The 20,783-nt window shown below is 42.4% G+C and overlaps 1 protein-coding gene across 2 annotated transcripts in view; it reads left to right on the top strand.

Moving 5' to 3' along the window:
- TMEM233 (transmembrane protein 233) overlaps positions 1 to 20,783 on the top strand; it is a 29,898-nt gene that overhangs the window by 1,378 nt on the left and 7,737 nt on the right. The gene's annotated exons all lie outside the window — the stretch shown is intronic.

Here is a 20,783-nt window from a genome sequence, read left to right on the forward strand (position 1 = left end):
CCGGCACTGTCCCGGGACAACCCTTGCAGTGAGCCCCCTCCCCCACCCACCCATCTTGCCTGACGGAGCTCCCCAGCCGCAGACAGGGAGAGTCCGGATTCAGTTCAGTAAAGATCGAGAGCCACTGCCCCTCCCGCAGTCCAGGTCTGCTCACACTTGCCCGCGCGTGGCACCGTCTTCCCTCCGTGGGTACACACGGAGACCTCATTTGCACGCGCAACTTGATTTCTCCCACACCCCGTTTTTAGGACACTCGCACCATCATCGTTCAGGTGTTCAGCCGCTGAAGTTCTGACTGCCTGGTTCTAATCCTAATTCCACCAGGTACTAGCTGTATGGTGTGTGGAAATCACTGCATTTCTCCTGACCTCAGTCTCTTTGTAAAATGGAAGTAATCAGAGCCATATTTCTTGGAGTTGTGCATACTGATGAGATAAATTATAAACTGCTTTGAACAGTGCCCAGCATGCTGGTGTTATTAGACCTTTACTCAAACGTCACTTCCGGAGGGCTTCTCTGGTCAGTGCTTAAAATCATCCTCCCGCCCAGGTCTGTTCTCCCTTCCCTACTGCTTTTTGCCCAAAGCTCTTGTCTCCATCTGATATATTATTTCACTTCATTAACATGCTTATTGTCTGTGTCTCCTCATTAGAAAAATATAAGCTCTCTGAGGGCAGAGATTTGTATTTGTTGCTTGTTATTTGTTGCTGTATCTTCTTCACCTGGAAGAGAATCTGGCAGGTGTTAGATGCCCAGTAAATATTATGAAATGAATGCATGTATGAATGAATGGTGTTAATGGGTCACGATGTCTGTTTCACTCCTGAGGCTTTTTCCCACATGGGAGCCCCAGCAGCTACCATATCAGGTTTCTTAGGACCAAACAGCCCGTTTCCTCCCTTCCTTCCTCCCCCAAGATATCCGGTCTTGGATTTTTTTTGCAGCAAAGCAGGGGAGGATACAGCAGCCAGATTCTCCAGGCAGCAGCAGCCTCTCTGGCTGGTATTGGTGCCCACAATCTATCCTGGTTTATTAATGAATCAGCAGCCAATTTACCCCAGTGCCAACCAGAAAACTGCCTGCCCGCCATTGATCTGAGACGAGCTAAAACTCCAGCTGGTGGTGACAGGTTGGACACTAATGATACCACTTGGTGTGTCCTGGGGAATAAGATTTGTATGTGCTTTGAATAGAAACTTTTTTCTGGCCCCCTCATCCCCATTCCCTCCCCCAAGACTTTTTCACTAGGTTTACAGCAAGAGACCATTCTATTGCCAGAACATAGACACTGGAGTCAGAAAGTTGGCTGTGGTCAAGTTTCATACCCTTTTAAAGCCTTGGTTTCTTTGTCTAAAAAATGGGGATGTGGAAGTGTTTTAAGTGGAGCAAAACTGTTGTAAGGATAAAACAGAATAAAAGCACGTCAAGTCACCAGCTTTGTACTCTGTATGGGCAATAACCGTCAGACAGATGGGTAGATTTGGAGCCTGGAAACATCGTGTGGAAACAAACAGAGCATCAAATCAGTGAAATCTAATTTCTAAAAGGCCCTTCCTACATACACCCTCCCTGTTGCACTCCCTCTAAGGTACTAGAAGCGTTTTCCCTTTTGAATAGTGCAGATCTCGACTTGACAAGATTCATAATGAAGACTCCAAAGTCTAAAGGATACGGAAGAGAGAAAGGGGTCAGGGAGGGTATATGATAGAGCGCATGCCTAGCATGCAGGAGGTCCTGGGTTCAAGCTTCAGTTCCTCCATTAAAAATAAATAAATAAGCCAAATTACCCCAAAAAATTAAAAAAAAAAAAAAAGGAGAGGAAGGTGGCTGACCACCTCTGCCAGGTGTGTGCTTTCCCTAGAGTGGCTTGTAATGATCAGTCCTGGCTATTTTCACATCTCACGCATTGGTAATTTGTGATAAATTGAGGTACACTGTTGGTGGCAGTGTTGCTACTCCCCATGGAGGCATTTGGAAATATTGGGGAGCATATGTGGTACCTCAGTGATTTGGAGCACAGCTGGCATTTATGGGGAAGGAAGAGCTAAGAGTATTAATACCCTGCAATGCTCGGGACTGACTGTCCCCCCAATGAAAAATTGACCTACCCCAAACATCAATAGCACCCCAATAAGGAAACACTAGGAGATAATGCAAATTGACATAAGTATTGACAAGTCTCAAAATAACTGATTCCCAGAACTGTAAAAAAATGCCAGCAGTCTCAAAACAGTGCCTTTATTTATGAAACCAAGCCTGCGAAGCTGTCTGTAAAATTTAAAAGTTGAAGTAAATGCTAGGGAATAATAAAACTACTTTGAAAGTATACATTTGAGAGGAATATTCTTCAAGCTATAGGCGTCTGTAATTTCCCCACCACCCTGTGCAGAGCTAGGGGAGTCCCTGGGGGTTGTGAGACAGTGCAGCACAGGTGAGAATTATATCGGAACATCGGTGGGCCAAGCATTGTCAGAGACAGGGACGTGAAAGACTTTGCTTCCCAAATACTCAAAGTCTATTTGTTTGAAAATGCACATAACCCGTACTCAGTTTCTGGGACACAAATCTCAGGACTAGGCCCCAGCTATCCCATATTGCACGTTTGTGTGAATTTGAAAATGGCCCCCCTCCCCCATGCAAATGCAGCCCTGCATTGGAGCACACGGCCTGGAAAGTCAATCCAAGGCTGGTGTTCAGGCCTCCCTCATTGTGCTCCTGCCCACCCCTGGTTATCCCTGTTTATTCCACCTGAAAGATAGAATGCTGGAGACTGTCCACATGGCTTTTACCTTGGAGAAAGAATGTTTATTCATTTGACAAATGTTCATTGAGCACCTGTTAAATGCCAGGCTCTCTTCCAGGCATTGGTGTACTCCTCCACCTCTATCCAGGGGTAAATAAGATCAGCAGGGCCTCTGCTTTCCTGGATCTGGAAGGGAAAATGTTCCAGGCAATTTGCAGGAGGGTTGGCAAATGTAGGGTGAGGTCAGCATCTATCGGTTTTGTAGGTGGAATTTGCTCCCTCACTCAAGAGACTTGAAAGGAGTCCATGCTGTGTATGAGGATGGGGCTTGTCAACAGGTGAAAAGGAAAAAGGAAAGAAAAAAGAAGTCCCTCCTAAAGTTGTTCAACATCGCCCAGATCACAGAACAGCAGCTATTAAATAAACTGGCCAAACAGGCCACGGCTGAGATACAGGTTAGCCTTCATTAATGAGCAAACTATGTCTGACTTATAAGGTGTGAATTTTAATGATGGCTTTGGAGGAAACCTTCAAATAATCATCAAGAGGAGACCAGGCAGGAGGACTCACATCCTAGAACAGTGCTTCTCAAAATTTAACCACTTGAAGCTCTTGTTCAGACGCACAGTCACTCCTCTTTCAAAGCTCAGCTGGAAAATCACCTCCTGCGTGAAGCCCTTCTTGATTGCCCTCTTCCCCTCACTCTAGGTTGTGCCCACTATACTCGGAACAGATTTCTCTCAGAGCACCTTTACCTCTTTGCACCAGTTTGTGTGTGTGAGCCTCTTGAGGTCCCATTGTCACCCCAACCCTTAGCACAGTGTTGAGCACATGGTCAGTAAGTAACATGTGCTTGATGAATGAATGAATGAAGAATGAATGAATGAAATGAGTGAAGAATGAATGGCTCCAGAGGCCTGAATCCGTTCCTAAATTTATCTCTGAGGATGTCCTCCCTTCCCACCTGTGTGGTACATTTCTGCTAGAGCATTTTGGGAAGAAATCCAGGAGACTCAGGCTAATGCTAAAGGTCACTGAGAGGTTGGCCAAGGCTTGGAGCCCAAGGATAACTTTCCTGGCTTGTCTGGAGCTCACCGTCATCCACACACTGCAGACCAGTGAATCTATGTTCGGTAATTGGTCTCTGTTCTCAACACTCTTCCGTTCAAAGCTGCTCACCCAGAAGTATGATGCCTTCAGAGGATGAGCAGGAATATATCTGAAAATCTCCAGTTTTGCAAGTTCAAGAATTAAGCCAAATTTTCTAAAACCATGCTTCTCAGACAACTGGTTCTGCCCAACGTTGTTTTACCAAAAAGCGGCAGGGAATAGAGGGGAGAAACTGAGAAGTTAAATGCTAAATTAAGCAGAAGTGAACTGTTTCCTTTCTTCGGGGGCTTTTTGAAGGCTTTGGCCAACCACTGTTCCTTGTGGCTCTTTGACAGAACAGTGTATACGGGGCGTTTACTAAGCATGTTGCCTGGGACTCTTTGACCTTACGGCTTATATGCCATAGAACACACTTTGGGAAATACTGTTCTTGATAATACATTGGTTCTCACTTTTATGAGTCAAGCCGTTGTTGGTATGAGGCTAATAATGCAGGGTGTTCATTCCATCCCCAACCGTCTTGCCTAGAGACCCACCTCTCCCCCTTTCTTCCAACACAGGTATTTTTAATGAGTGTCCCTAGCCAGACTTTTGCTGGTGTTTTTACTCCCTCATTCTCTTTTTTTTAATGGGTGGAATTCAGGAATTTGTCTGTTTCCTTTACCTTTTATATGATATCTCCTATTCCCCAAACTGAAGAACGCCTCCTGTTTTAACTCCGTCTTCTGATAATCTCATTTGTTCCTTGTTCTGGATAATTTTGATAGTATGTGTATTGCTATTACTATGATGATGATTATTACATTTGTCCATATGTCTTTACTTCTCAAAGTATGTCCTTATGGACACAATTTCACTTTTTCCTTGGACACGAGAGAGCGGTTTTCATTTATCCATGTGGAAACAAGGCTCAGAGAGGTGGCACTATTGGGCAAAACCCAACACGACAGTCCTTGTCCCCACGAGGTTTACAGTCTAGCCTCTGGAAGCAGTATCATCAGCTGGCTCTCACAGTAGCACGTCACCACATTTGATTGTCTGTCTGCTCTGATGTGTGATTGACTGGGAAAATACCATTGCCTCCCATGAAATGAAAAGTTAGACAAGGCTTATACTTGGAAGATGTCTGATAAACTACATACTAGTTAAGAAATGTTTTAATAAAAGTAATCAATTATGAATGGTTAAAAATAGGGTGGAAACTATCCTTTTTTAAAAAAATACTGCTAGAAGGAAGCTCGCCTTACAAGGTCTGTGGACATTTAGTTCCTGAAAGCTTTTGAGAGGAAACAGGGGGAGGTAAAGGAAGAGAATAGGAAACTGGCTTTAAATAACTTGACTATTTTTAAAGCTGTCAATCTTTGGTTTGGTGTTCCTCTCTGAATATATAGATAGTCAGGCTGTAGAGATCAGTGGTTTATACAGAAAGATGCAGTGAAGCAGATAAGATGCCCATGGTAGGGGGTGCTGGCAAATAGCTGTGTTTTTTAGCTGTCACTTTTGTCAGCTTCATTGATTTAAAAAATTGTCAATAACTTGCATTTTAGAATGGAAATTCCTCTGGGGACAATGTTTATTTATATATATATATATTTTTTTTAATCTGTAGAATCATGGTACATTATTTCAGATTTTAGAGCCCAGGGAATCACCTTTAACTGATAAAAAAGTAAATTGTCATTATATTTTTTGTTTTATAAAAATAGAACTTTTCATCAAAATAGCAGTATGCCTTTAAAAAAAAATAATCAAGTGACTATGCCTTGCCCTTTAATAAGAGCACAGCTTTGATGTTCAGAGGACTTTCTCTTTTAATAGACTTGCCCCATCAGTATAAGAAGCATCATATAATATTCTCAATCAAGCCTGGCAGAATTCCCTCTAGCTTTTTGGTTTTGATGATAGACAGGCCAGAGGACGATTCTCACTTGTCCTTGAAGATATTTATGGGGAGAAATAGCCCAGAAGCCCAAGAAGGAGACAGATAAGCATGAATGAGTGAATGCTGATGATGAAGAAATATGCCTTATGATCTGCAAGCCTAGGCTCTGAATTCCCAGCACTGCCTTTAGACAGAAAAACTTAGAAACAAGCAAAATCTAAAAAAAAAAAAAGAAAGAAAGAAAATCCCGGAGTCATCTGAAAGCTTAGACATTGTTACTAAAAATATTTCCTAAGTGCCCACATCCATCAAACTATTTTGATGGAGCCTGCTATCTAGGAATTTGGGATCTAAGACAATATTGATCTGTGTAAAGAGGATTCTTACACCTGGAAAGAAATATCTCAGACTATGTTCAGGCATTGATATAAGTCTACACAAGTAGGGGTGTGTGTGTGTGTGTGTGAGAGAGAGTGTGAGAGTGTGAGAGAGAGAGAAAGAGAGAGAGAAGGAGAAAACCACTTAACTTCCCGTTGGTCAAATATGTATTAGAGATGAAGATGAGGATGGTTTTTAAAGAGAGAACAGCATTTTGAAGAAAAGAGAACACATTGTAAAATTAGGATCTCAGTATTGGCAACTCAGTAGATCAAAATACTGGCATAGTCACAATAGCAAATAAAAATTTTAAGTGCCAGAAATAAACCTAGGAAACAAGCAAGATCTATACAAAGAAAGCATCACTAAGAAATTAAAATTTTTAAAAAAATTAAATGGAGAGGCATAATATCACGTATTAGATGGTCACCACAGCATTAGTTATGAAATGAATTATAAAGTGAGTTAATAAACACGAATCATGGTGCCTGGCTCAGAGTAACTGCTTAATTAGTATTTGTCACTGTTGTGATTTAAATGTGAAAAATTAAAGATGAATATAAATAATTGATTCCAGCATCGGAGATTGACTAAGTCAATTATAATACATCCACTTAGAACATAGAATATTTCATAGATACTAGAATCATGCTTTTGAAGAATTTTTATGATGCAGGGAAATGTTTAAGGCAAAAGATGAAGTCAGGGAAAAAAGAAAGAATATAAAGTTGTATATACAATAAAATGACACATTCTTTCTCAGTTAAAAGCATCCACATACCCATGTACATGCATGAACATGCATGAAAGGAAAAGGCTAGAAAACATTCCAAAATGCCTACAGTGATTTTCTGTAAGTGGTGGGATTATGAACAGTTATGTTGTAGAGGTTAAGAGCACAAATTCTATTGTCAGGTCCACCAGGGTTTGAATCCTGGCTCTCCGCTTGCTGTTATGTGACACTGATAACGTTCCCTCACCTCTGAGCTCCAGTTTCCTCATCTGTAAGTTGGAAATAGTACATCTTACCTCCAAGGGGTTGTCCTGTGAATGCAATAGGATAATATATGCCAAGTACTTGGTAAATCTTGGCTATTATAATTTCAAATTTTACTAAATAAGTTTTTAGTATTTTTCAGTTTTTCTGTAGTAAATGTTTGGACTTCATTTCTAGTCAGAAATAAGGGTTTTTCTAGAGATGATAAAAAGAAAAAAATCTTCAGCAAGGAGAAAGGGGTTGGTAAATAAGTGAATTCTTCTCTGCCTTGAAAGGTGATTCTAGTTCTGAATTCGTATGCTCTTATTAAGCTGAAATGGTCAGCTCTATAGTTAACTCAAGACAAATGCTATTTTATTCTGATGTTTTGTTCTAGTCTTGAAAAATCTCTAAGGATAGAGAAACTGCAGCTTAGCACAGTTTCTTGCCACAAAGGAAATGATTGGAAGATGTCCACAGTTTTGTTGCTTTGGTTCTGATTTTACCAAATTTTTACCTAAGCTATTATAAGCCCACTTTTTAAAAATTGAGATATAATTGGCATGTAATTTTGTGTGTTTGAAGTATACCATGGTGATTTGATACATTTATGCACTGCAGTGTGATTGCCATTGTAACGTTAGCTAACACACCTGTTACGTCATAAAATTATCTTTTCTTCTTTGTGGTGGGAACAATGAAGATCTGTTCTCTTAGATCACTGATGTTTAGAAGTTTGATGTTTATAATACAGGATTGTCTGTAATCACTGTGCCGTGCATTAGATCTCCAAGACTTATATGCTAGTTGCAAGTTTGTACCTTTAAACAACATCTCCCTAATTCCCCTACACCCAGCCCTTGGTAACCACCATTCACTCTGTTTTTATGAGTTTGGCTTTTTTAGATTCCACGTATAAGTGATATCATCCAGTATTTGGCTTTCTCTGTCTGACTTGTCTCAGCCCAATGTCCTCAAGCTCCATTCATGTTGTTGCAAATGGTGGATCTCCTTCTTTCTCACGGCTGAGTAATGTTCCATTGTATATATGCATACCACATCTTCTTTATCCCATTCATCTCTTGATGGACACTTAGGCTTCTTCTGTGTCTTGGCTTTTGTGAATGCTGCAATAGATATGGGAATGCAGATATCCCTTCATGATCCTATTTTAATTCCCTTTGGATGTATGCACAGGAGTCAAATTGCTGTATCATGTGGTAGTTCTATTTTTAATTTTTTCAAGACCATCCATACTGTTCTCTGTAGTTAAGCACACTTGCTTGTTCTGTTTCTCACCCACGTAGAAGATACCTGATGTTCCTGAGATAAGTTCTTCATGCTTTTGAAGGACACATGGTTCATATTTTCCCTTGAGCCGCAGTATCTCCTCAGTAATTATCCACCAACAGAAGGAAATGGCAGACACCAGAGAGGATGTTTCCATCGCTTCAAACATCTCATGAACCCCCCCCAAATCTCTTCCACGTTTGTGTTTGCTTGTGGCTTTATACAGCTGACATTCTGGACATCTGTGAGCTCATAAGTTCTCAGTGACCAGAAGCAGTCTACGTGTTAGGTCAGCAGAGTAAACACTCTTCTTCCCCTCAAGAATTCTGGACCAGTTAAGAAATAAGACATAGAAACAAAACAGATGAGTTGTTTGGAGGATGTGGCTTCAGATCCACAGCCAGTGGGATCCACTTTGCGCCCAAACTAGGAAGACTACCCAATCCTCCCTGGGCAGCTCGGGGTAGTCACAGTCAAATAAGACAGTCAAGGTCTCAGCTCTCTAGGAACTTACATACGAGTAGGGGAAGACAGATCATATACAAGTTAACACTTTATGTTAACTTCTTTATAAAGATCACTTCAGAGAGTGACAAGCACCGTGAAGAGAATAAACAGTAAAGTATGAGGGAGAAGGATTAGTGGGGGCAGGTAGTAAAGAGAATCTACTTTAGAAAGGGTGATAGGCAAAGGCTAAAGGATGAGAACAAGCCAGCAGTGGAAAGATCTGGACAGAGCCAGGAAGTGCAAAGGCCCCGGGGTAGAACAAGCTTGCTATGTTCCAAGGATATATGCTATGACATCTATGTCATCCACTTAAAATAGATTTAACTTCCCCAGGAGGAAATCCCAAAATAAGCCACGGGATAGAAAGGTAGGGCTCTGTTACCCAGTGGCAGGTCCGACAAGAGCTCTTAACAGACCACTATTTGCTTTGGTCTCAAGCCAGCCTGCTCCCAGACAGCATCAAAAATTCTTGGTTTACTCTTACTTCAACCCTCCTTCCAAACTAGAAAAATTACTCAAAGCCAGTTTGGCCCCTGAAGCAGGATCTATTTTTGTCTGGATCCCAGTTTCTCTAGGCATTAATGACCTGTGAGTTTTAAGTTGGTTTACATCAAGGCACAGGAGCCCAGGTTTCGTTGATTCTTATCCCTCCCAGTTAAGTCAACTCCCCGCAGAATTCCTTTCTGCATTTCTAAGAAGTGTTGGTCACGTGCTCACACAGAAGTCTAACCTGCTGTTAGCACGTGCAGGCCTGGCTGCTGCTTCCAGGGGGCTCTGGGGCAAGCACCCTGCACCCTGGGCTGCCTCTGAGCCCTGCCACTGTCTCTTGCCAGATCCCACCACCTTCTCTGGGCTCCACCATTGACCCTGACCCACCGGAGCCCTCAAGTTAGCAAAAGCTGTCACTAGGTCTTGCTTCTTTAAAAACAAAATAGTGTACAACTTAGTGGTCTTTAGTATATTCATGAGGTAGCACAGTCATCACCAGTCTTTAATTCCAACAAAGTGTCATCGCCTCTGAAAGAAATCCCGTACCCATTAGTAGTCACTCCCCAGCTCCCTGTCCTCCCAGCCCCTGGCAACCACTGATCCAGTCTACTTTCCGTCTCTATGAATTTACCAATTCTGGACGTTTCATATAAAAGGAATCATGTATTATGTGATCTTTCATGTTTGGCTTTGTCAGGGAGGGGAATATTTCCCCCTGGACCCCTCTTAAGTTCTTGTGGCTGGACCAGTAATAAAACTGAGACAAGGCAGATTAACAGGAGAAAAACAAACAAATTTTAATTCGTGCACAGAGATCTGTAGAAATAGGGCCTAAGAAATGGCCAAAGCAGGCAGCTTTTATGCAAACAAACAAGAAAACACCCAATAAATTTGTGAGGAATTGACAGGACAAAAAAACTTAGGTTTGGGGTGCTCAATTAGTAAATAATCTAAACAGGGTTTGGACTTGGGGTAGTCAATTTTTAAAGTAACAAGGTTTGTTTATACCGGTTTCTCAGCCAGACTTCCCTCTGTCCGGCAATGAGGTTCTCCTGCCTCCAGAGCTGGGAGCGCACCTTTCACATGGGAGATTTATTTCCTTCTCTCAGACAGAAGTGAGAGTCACTTTATCCCTCTTGCATTGGCTGCTTCTTAAGTAACTTTGATTCAAAATAATCAGTGTGCCATTAAGGTGTGTTTTAGGGTGGCCTTCCCTGGGCTCCAACAGCTTCTTTCACTCAGCATTGTGTTTTCAAGGTTCAATGTTGTACAATGCATCAGCCTTTCCTTTTTTAAGACTGAGTAATGTTCCACTGTATGGATATGCCATGTTTTTGTTCTTTCATTCATTTGTTGATGGATATTTGGGTTGATTCCTTTTTTATTTTATTTTATTTTTTTTTTGGCTGTTGTAACTAATGCCACTATGAACATTCGTGTGCAAGTTTTTGTGTGAACATAGGTTTTCAGTTTTCTTCTGTCTGTACCTAGGAGCGAAATTGTTTGAGTTTTTGAGGAACTGCCAGGCTATTTCCACAGCAACTGTGCCATTTTACATTCCCACCAGCAACGTCTGAGGGTTCAAGTTTCTCTACATCCTCAAAGATACTTGACTTGTCATTCTTTGTCCATCTTCGTTATGCTAGGCATCCTAGTAGGTATCTTGCTGTGGTTCAGATTTGCATTTCCCTAATGACCAATGATACTGGGCGTCTTCTCGTGTGCTTATTGGCTCTTTGGAGAAAAGTCCATTTAGAGTCTTTGCCTGCTTTTAATTGAGTTATTTGTCTTTTTATTATTGAACTATAAGAGCTTTTTACATATTCTGGATACAAGTCCCTTATCAAATATATAATTTGCAATATTTCCTCCTCTTTAGTGGGCCTTGCTTCTTTCACCTGCTTTTGAACCTTGTTGGACAGGTCCACGTGTTGCCAAGTTTTTAGTGAAACACCTCCTCCCCTTTTCTCTTGTAGTGTCTCTTTCCTTTGGCCCCCAGCATGAACACTGGGCTGGCGACAGATTCAAAGGCAAACACTGTGTGAGTTCAGGCTCTGCATGCAACTCCTTGTTTCGAATCCCAGCTCTGCCCCTTCACCTGACTTCTCTAAGCCTAGGTTTTCCCACCTATACAACGGGAATGTTAACACGGAACTCTCTGCATTGTTTTCTAAATTAAGTGAGATAATGCTGGGCCCTTTATACTCATTATCTCAGTTAAGCCTCACCACAATTGCAGGTGCTATTATCCCCATTCTACAGAAGAGGAAAACTGAGATTCAGATCTATCCCTCCAAGGACTTATTATTCCCCATGTTAAAGATCCATATATCTATTGTATAATGTTGTCTGTAATAAAATTAGAGCACAGTTCACATACACACATGCAAATATTGGGAGGGTAGGTTCTATTTAAGTGAAAACGTGTCAGGGACTCTGGCTTATGAAAAGAAGGCTAAAGGACTAAAATTCCTTCATGAGTCCTTGACCTCGAGCCCAAAATTCTTTCTTCTGATCATTCAGGCAGCAAACCGGTATCTGCCATTCTAAGGCAGAAGCCCACCCATCAGAACTCCAACACAGGAATGACTCAGTTTACCCTTTGTTCTGCCACTACCAGAGTAAGGGGTCGCCTTGGTTGGTCAGAAAAGTTAAGCTGGCTGATTGTTTCGTTTGGGTGTCTGTTTGCTTTGTTTGTGGATTTGTTTGGTTCTCTGTCAAGCCAACCTCATATAAGGGAATACAAGTAATACTGAGCGCCCTCCATGAGGCAGTGGAAATAGGGTGGTGAGGAAAAGGAGACGTGGTGTCTGCCCTCAAGGATCTCACAGACAGATGGTGGAGACGAACCTTCAACAAGTCAGTGAGCAACAGAGTAAATAACCGTGAGTCACACCAAGAGCCATCAACCAAGAAAACGCAGAAGGCTGCAAATGAGAAAAGAGTTAACTGGGGTCTTAGGAACTGCAATTCAGGAGACAGACACAGATAAAACGGAAAGAGTGTTCCGGGGAAGAGAAAGGGGCAGGGGCTTTATAAAGGTAAAAGCCACGAGGTTGTTCAAGTGGTCTGGTGGGAATTACGGTTGATTCTGATGCAAGAAAGGTAATATCTTGCCCGACAGCAGGCAGGTATTCTGGATGCTACATTAAGACAGTAAGTGGTCAAAGTTCAGATTCCATCAGGACTGAGACGTGCAGAAGTCACACTTCCCCTGGCCTCCCGGCCCCATTCTCGAGAGCACTCTTAGCTGTACCGACTCCATTGTGATTCCCCTTGCCCAGAATCGTGATGGAAACAGACCAGGGCTGAGTCAGAGTATGAGGTCAGGGGACCTGCTTAGGTTAGGATGACCTGAGAAGGCTGCCCTGAGGAAGCTGACTTGTAAGCTGAGACGGGAAGAATGAGCAGACACCGGCCACATGAGTCGGAGCGGGGAGAGGACTCCAAGCAGAGGAAGTGACCTGAATGAAGACCGGGGCCAGGAAAGAGGGTAAGCAGGGAGGAGGGCTCCAGAAGAGTCTGGAGAAGCATGCCCGGGGGCCGGAAGACCAGGTAACAGAAATGTGCCTTCTGTACCATCTGTACCAAGGAAGATGGGCACTTCAGGGCAGACTCTTGATTTGTATTGAGGCCTTTTTTTCTTGACACTGGGCACAATCATTAAGCAGAGCAATTGGGCAAGGGAACGTGGACTGTACCAAGATATATTTAATAGCTCATTTGTTTTCATCTTCATCAATCCGCATAGGACATCATTATCATAATATCAATATAATGGCTAGTGCATATGGCCGCTGTTTCCCGAGCACTGCTCTAAGCTCCTTATGTGTATTAGCTTACTGAATCCATCATGACCACGAGGCCAAAATATAAACTAACCATGTCTTCCATTGTTATTATTTGCTGTTTGGGGACTAATTTTGTTTGAGGGTGAATTTGGAAATTCTGAGCACACTTGGTGGTGGATAAGGACAAAGAAAATGAATGAATTTTTGTCAGGAAGATCAGTAGCATAGGTAAAAGATATATTTGCCCTGATTTTTTAATCACTGGCCAACTTTTTATTAAGTTAGAATCAAGTACAGCTATCTGGTGCTGGGTTATCAATAATGCATTAAACCTAGCTCTTGGGTTCTTTGGGACATAATGAAGTAGTTACTGTGAAGACTTTGTCAATGAATTTACTATCTTTTGCTTAACTTTGTAGCCCCTTAGCAAGTTGTGTTTGACAACAGAAACATTTGCTTCTCTCTCTCTCCCAGTCTCAGTTTTCTCATCTGTAAAATGGAGGATAAAATGTTTTACTCCCCTGAGGGTTAGTGTGAAGTTTCAATTATATGATGCACGTAAAATGGTTAGGTCCTGGCACAGGATAGGTACTCCATAAATATTAACTATTATTTTAGCATGATAATTCTTTATTATAACTAACAGCTCCTGGCTTCCCTCCAGCCTCAACTCATACCACCCCATCTTACCTCCCTCTCTCTCCCTCTCTCTCCCTCTCTCTCCCTCTCTCTCCCTCTCTCTCCCTCTCTCTCCCTCTCTCTCCCTCTCTCTCCCTCTCTCTCCCTCTCTCTCCCTCTCTCTCCCTCTCTCTCTCTCTCTCTCTCTCTCTCTCTCTCTCTCTCTCCCTCCCTCCCTCCCTCCCTCTCCCTCTCTCTCTCTCTCTCTCTCTCTGTCTCTGTCTCTCATGCCTACATTTCAGTCACACTGAGTCTTCTTTAGTACCTTCAGCAGAAAAGTTATTTTCCACCTCTGGACCTTGGCACTTGCTGTTTTGTCTGCCAGACATCCTCCTCCCCCTGTTTGCAGGTCTGGCTTCTTTGTCTTAAAGACCTGCCCCAACCTTAAGGTTTTTCTTACCTTAATAATATTGTGTAGTCTTTATTTACTTCGCGTGTTTAATTAGGTATTTTCAGTCTTTATCAGAATGTAAGCTCCATGAGGGCAGGAAGCAGTCTCTGGCAGATAGTTGGTGCTTAATAAATAGTTTTTGAATGAATGAATGGATGTAAAATGAATGAATGGCTCTTCATCCAGGACAGTGGTTTTCAACAATTCTCAGAATGACCTGGGAGGCTTTGGAAGAAATACTGATGCTGGAGCCTCATCCCCAGAGATCCTCATCCCCAGAGATCCTCATTCAGTTGATCTGGGATGGGGCTTGGGCATAGGAATGCTTACGAGCATTTTGGGGGCATAAGTAATTCTGAGGTGCAGCCACCAACATACGGGAATAGAAAAAGTACAACTTCAGAGAGTTCATCTTAGGTCTGCACCTAGCAACCACCCCGCAGGTGATGAGGTGATGCTGTCTCATCCGGGATCACGTGGGATGCAGCGCGAGTTCTGCTCTCAAGACCAGAGGGAACGGACAAAGCTCTTTCCGTATTTTCCTGGCTCGGGACAAGGGAGCAGCAGCTTTACCATTGATGTAAAGTGTCATGAATTCCAGGGACATCAGACCCATTGGTGTTCAACTCCAGTTATCAAAATGTATGGGTTGATTCTGGGTCTCTCCTTTTTGGAAATGTGGATGCCAGCAATTACCTGTGCCTTCTGACAGGTAGCCAGGAGTCTCGGCTACATGGCCTCACAACAGTCTTGCTGGTCCCTGCTGCTGCCTTTCTGAAGTTGGGTGTAGAAACAGTCACCCTCATTTCTGGCTCCCAGACAGCCTTCCGGCTGGGGTATTTGTGTAGCATGTGTCCATCTGGGGAAGGGATGTATAAATAAGCCTGAAATAACTAGATGCAGTGACCGTGACATCATTAGTATTTACTACAGGAGAAAGGAACAAGTGTGACCTTTGCTGGCCCAAGGCAGCTGACCAAGACCTGGAAGCTCTTTTTGAGGTGTTGCAATGACTGTTACATTTTGCCAGCATAAGCCCGGGCTGAGAGAAGAGGGAAAAGGCACCACTGGGGACTCTTGAGGGCTTCATAAAATGAGTGAGGACAGTTCACTTGTTCTACATTCTAAGAAAAGTCCATTTGCCTCACAGAGGAGAGTGAAAACTGAAAAGGATCTAAAGGTCCTTCTTTTTAACATACTTTGCACGGTGAACAGAGATGGCAAATTGCTGCCTCACGCATGAAATAGGGTGTTTGGTTTCTGAAATGATGAGGAACTCTCAGCGTTTGGAAAGGAACTCTGCCACAAATCTAAGTTAAAAGACAGTGGATGTGGATATGGAGGAAGGATGTGACTCACAAAGGGTAACATGAGATAATTTCTTTGTGGTGATGGCCCCTCCAATCCGTGTGGGACAAAATTTCATAGAACTATACTTATGCCAAAAAAAAAAAAAAAAAAGATTACATGTGAAAACTGATGAAATCTGAATAAGGACTACAACTGAATTAACAATGTCATGCCAATGTCAATTTTCTGGCTTTGAGGCTTTGACAAACCTCTATAGTAACTTAAGATTTCCTTCAGGGAAGTTTGGTGAAAGGTACATGGGACCTCTTGGTACTATCTTTGCAACTTTTTGTGAACCTTAAACTATATCAACATAAAAGTTATAATTTAGGAAAAAAGACAATGGACCAGGAAAAACTGGGATACAATTTTGCAACACGTATAAAAGATGAATGTGTGTTATCTTCTGTGCTAGTCATAGAGCTGCCACTAGCTACATGTGATAATATTGAGTATTTGAAATAATGCCACCATTTTTAGTGATAATAGCTTGGGCATGCTGGATTAAATAAAATACATATTATTAAAGTTAATTTTACCTTTTTGAATGTGACTACTAGAAAATTGTAAATTACACTTATATTAAATTCCATATAATACATACATATAGTGACTCCCATTGTATTTCTATTGCACAGTGCTGACCTATAATATATAAAAAAGTTCCTGCAAATGAGTAAGAAAAAGACACACCAATAGAAAACTAGACAAAAGGTTTAGGTATAAAATTCAAGAAGAAATACACTTGACAAATAAACATTTATCCATCCATACATTTATTAATTCAGCAGGTATTTATGATCTCTAGGCACTGAATATTAGTCACCAGGGAGAGTTTTACATAAGCTGGTCTGAGGAGGCCTCTGAGGAGGTGGCATTTGAGTGGAAGTCTTAAGATGACTTAATCTCATCATTAATCAAAGAAATGTTACTTTGAGATTCTTTTTCACCTATTAGAATGGCAGAAATAGACTGACAGTATAGTGTTGGCAAAGATGTGGAGGAAAGGGTGCTTCAATACTGTTAGTGGGAATGGAAATTTGTGTAGCCTTTTTGCAGTGCAGTGTGACTGTGTCTCCAAATGTAAACACGTCTACCCTTTGACTCCACAATCCCATTCCTAGGAATCCATCCTAAAAAGAGGCTCAAATGTGTACAGAAATATATGAATAAGGATGTCCACTGCAGCATATTATGTACTTGCCACAAACTTTAAATAACTGAAATGTCTATCGGCGAGGTGTGACCATTTAATTAAGCAACTACTACAGAGCCATGAAAAAGAATGAGACAACTATCCTTGTGACTTTTCTTTGAAGTTGTTTGAAAACAAAAAGTTACACCCCTCAAAAGATGCATCATGACAAATTAAGATTTTCCTCAAGAATACAGTGGATAATGCAGCATTAGGAGGTTTATCAATGTACTTTAACTCATGACTGGAGGAAGAAAACAGGAATGGGGCAGACCTAGAAGCACTGGCTTGGGAAGCCGCCCACCCTATGAGTGGAAAAAAACCAAGTTGCACAACAGCAAGTATGATGCTACTCACATTCTTGGAATAAGAGGAAAAGAAAAACAAAAAATAACAACAACAACAACAACAACAACTCAGAAAGAACCAAGTTAGCTACATGACTTTGGGCAAATCACTTTAACGTCTTTGTGCCTCAGTTTTCCCATCAGTAAAATGGAAACAATAAAGCACTTGCCTCACATGGTTGTTAGGAGAAGTAACGAGATAATCCTTGAAAAAGTGTTTAACACAGTGTCTGACACATAATAAGTGCTCAATAAATGTTATCTGTTATCATTGTTTTGTCAAAGAAAACCCAGGGGCCAAAACAATTAGAAAAGAAAAGAAATTTGCTTGAAGAGAAATACAAGGGAGTCCAGCTTCCAAATGACCAGCCAGCCAAGTAGAAAGTCCAGCATAAGTATCTAAAGGAAACAAATGCAAAATTGCCAGGGTTACCAGGTTTTACATGACTCTGTTCATGATTTAAAGGAAAAAAAAAAGCAGAACAGTATCTTTCTCAAGAGATTACAGTATCCACGAAAGAAGTGACCTGTAAATTTAGGCATCCGCATCCCAAAAGGCAGGGAGGAAGTTGTCTCTGCAGAGATTTATGGGAAATACTCAAGGTTTCAGCATTGGAGGGATACAGCTCGCCAGACCACCCTGCTGTTCTCAGTTTGTTCTTGGTTTATCTCAGGATACAAGTTGCTGTTTCTCGTAACTGTGGTACGTGATGGGCTTAGTCATGATGAAAGCAGGACAAAGTGTCAGTTATCCTTTCATATTGTTCTTGGAGGAGGAAAAAAATCTAGAAGCAAATGCACCACACTGCTAACAACAGTTACCTTTGGGAAACAGAACTGGGAGAAGAGCTAACTATTTACTGTATGTGTTTCTGTAGCATTTGAATGCTTTACATGTTCACCAATTACATTCATAATTTGTGAAAGAACGAATAAGATCATACAAATTTAAAATACCAAATCCATCCCTTGTCTCTTTCTAGTTCTTCCACGGCACATGGGATAGTTTGCTTTTTAAGCTCTTCAGGAAAAGATTTATCAACCATGCATTTTCTCTAAAAGCCATTTCTGCCACTTCAGTCTGTGGCATCTGCCAAGAGACCCCTTAATACGCAGTTCCAGTTGGGAGAGGAAAGAATTACAGTCAGTGAATTGCATAGGGGGGATCAGTCTCCTCCCGCTTCATTGTTAGGTCTCCACCCTGAAGCCCGAGCCCCCAGCCAGCGAAGTCCTTCAGAGTGAAATCTGAGAATTCTAAATTGTCCCACCCTCATCTCCCCCCATATCCTTATATTTCCCTGAAGACTTACCCATGGGCAGCCCCTTCTCCAAGCACCAGAGGAGGAAATAAATTCATCAGAGGACTCGGGGGGATAGAAGAGTCCACAGATACTGACAGAGGCTTCTTACCTGTTTTGAAGCTAACCGTGGACCCACTCCTGGGATGACTCCACATCTCCCTGAGGAGCCCCAGAGAGATGGTGAATTGCAGAGAGGAGGGTCACATACAAGATGCCAGACTGGCAACAGGTGGTGAAGGCTGGGCAGGATCTGCCCATGGCTTAACACCTGAGTCCCCCTTAGCCAGGTCACCAGCATGGGACCTGCAGCAGCCAACTCAAGGGGCCCAGGTAGTCCCCATCTCACCTGTGCTCACGGACAATGCACAGGTGGGAGTGTACCTGTCAGTGTGGCACACATTAGCTGTTCCTTCCCACCGTTGTCACTGCTGCTGAGAACATGGGACTGTTCCTTCATCCAAACAGCCAGGAGTTGACCACGTATGGGGGGTGGTGTGGGAAGTGTGTGTGGGGGGTCCTCAATTTTTCTCTGGTTACAGCAACACAAGTACAGCACCATGACTAATCTCAGAACCGGGTTTTCCCAAGTAACACGGTAGAATAATCAATTCCTCAGGAGAGTCTGAATCTACATGATTTTAAGCTGAGTATAAGCCCACAATTTAGGGTTCTGGGATTCTATGCACTGACTTTGTGACAACTCTGCGACAAAGTTTCCTAAACTGGGGTCTCCAGATTCTGCTCCAGCGAGAGGTAGAGTCTGATCACCTGTAACTGTTAATAAGTAGCCCTGATGATTCTGTTGCACCCCAAGGGTCTCAGCTTGAGAGGAAGAACAAGACAGGTGGTGGCATTTCACAACAAAAGCTAACTGTCATTGTTCATTTACTATGTCCTGGGCCAGTGCTAACCACTTTGCACGCGTTAACTCATTGGCTTCTCCAATAGGAAGGAGGTGTTACTACTGTTGCCCCCAGTTTACAGATGAGTACATTGAGGCTTAAAAGCTTGATAACTTGCTCCAACTCTCACAGCTGATAAGATGCAGAATTTGAATTCAGATCTTTCCGTCTTTAGAGCCCATGCTCTGTGACACACTTCTTTGGGTTAACTCTTAAGATGATGAGCATGTTGTCCCTGCAGGACGTTAAGGATAGCTGCTTAGTCCAAAGGTTTTCAATCCTGAGAAGCGTTTAAAAAAAATATTGTGGCAACAAATCAGTGTCCGTTGATGGATGGACCAACAAAATGGATAGAGAAACAAAATGTGATTATAACCCATACAGTGGAATATCATTCAGCCTTAAAAGGGAAGGAAACTCTGACACCAGCGACAACATAGATGAACCTTGAGGACATTATGCAAATGGAAATAAGCCAGACACAAAGAGACAGATATTGTATGATTCCACTCATGTCAGGTCCCTCGGGTTGTCAAATAATCTATAGAGACAGAAAGTAGAATGGTGGTTGCCAGGGCCTTCGGGGGGGGGCGGGCGGGAAGAATGCGGATTTTAGTGTTTGACGGGGACAGAGTTGTAGTCTGAGATGGTGGATGGTGGTGATGGCTGAGCAACAATGTGAATCTCCCAAGTGCCACTGAATTGTGCATTCAAAAAGTTAATATGGTAAATTTTATGTTATGCATATTTTACCACAATTTAAAAAAAAAAACTGGTATCTGGTTCCCACAACAGTTAAATCAGTCTCTCCAGGACAGGACCCAACAATCTATTTTTTTTAATTATATGTATATATATTTTAATTATATATATAATTTTATATATTTATATATAAATGTGTATATGTGTGTGTGTATAAAATCCAGGTGTTTCTAATGGGCACACAGGGTTGAGTACTCCAGAATTCAGAGCTCGGATTCTGGAGCTCACCCCACTGGCAGTCCCTGACCTCGTTGTAGGTTCCCACTCTGCCATTCACACAAGAGGCCTGAAAGCAAGACTCGTTGGGAAGGCGAGTCTCCAAGACTGTTGCTGACTAAGGTGGCCTGGGTCCAAGAATTAACGGAAGGTCCCAGAAGTAGAAAGCTCTGCGGTATGCAGGGTATTTCACTGGCCAGTACTTGTCTGCGGGTGCCTCATCCCCTCACATGAAGAGGAGTGGCTGTTATTCCAGGGTTGTGATTTCACGATCAAGAGCGGAGGTTCCCACTGAAACTTACGCTTCGCGGCACGGGTCAGGTCACTCGGTCCATGACTCGTAAATGCGTGCTTCCAGTCTTCTTTGGGCTGCTGCACAACTTCTGGGGAATGATCAGCGGTGAGAGTTAGGGTGAAGAGGGTTTGTTACGAGAGAGAAGAAGAGCGTCCGGCCTGCAGTTCAGCAGCCGGTGCT

Source organism: Camelus dromedarius, chromosome 31, assembly GCF_036321535.1.
Source record: "Camelus dromedarius isolate mCamDro1 chromosome 31, mCamDro1.pat, whole genome shotgun sequence".
Lineage (NCBI taxonomy): Eukaryota > Metazoa > Chordata > Mammalia > Artiodactyla > Camelidae > Camelus > Camelus dromedarius.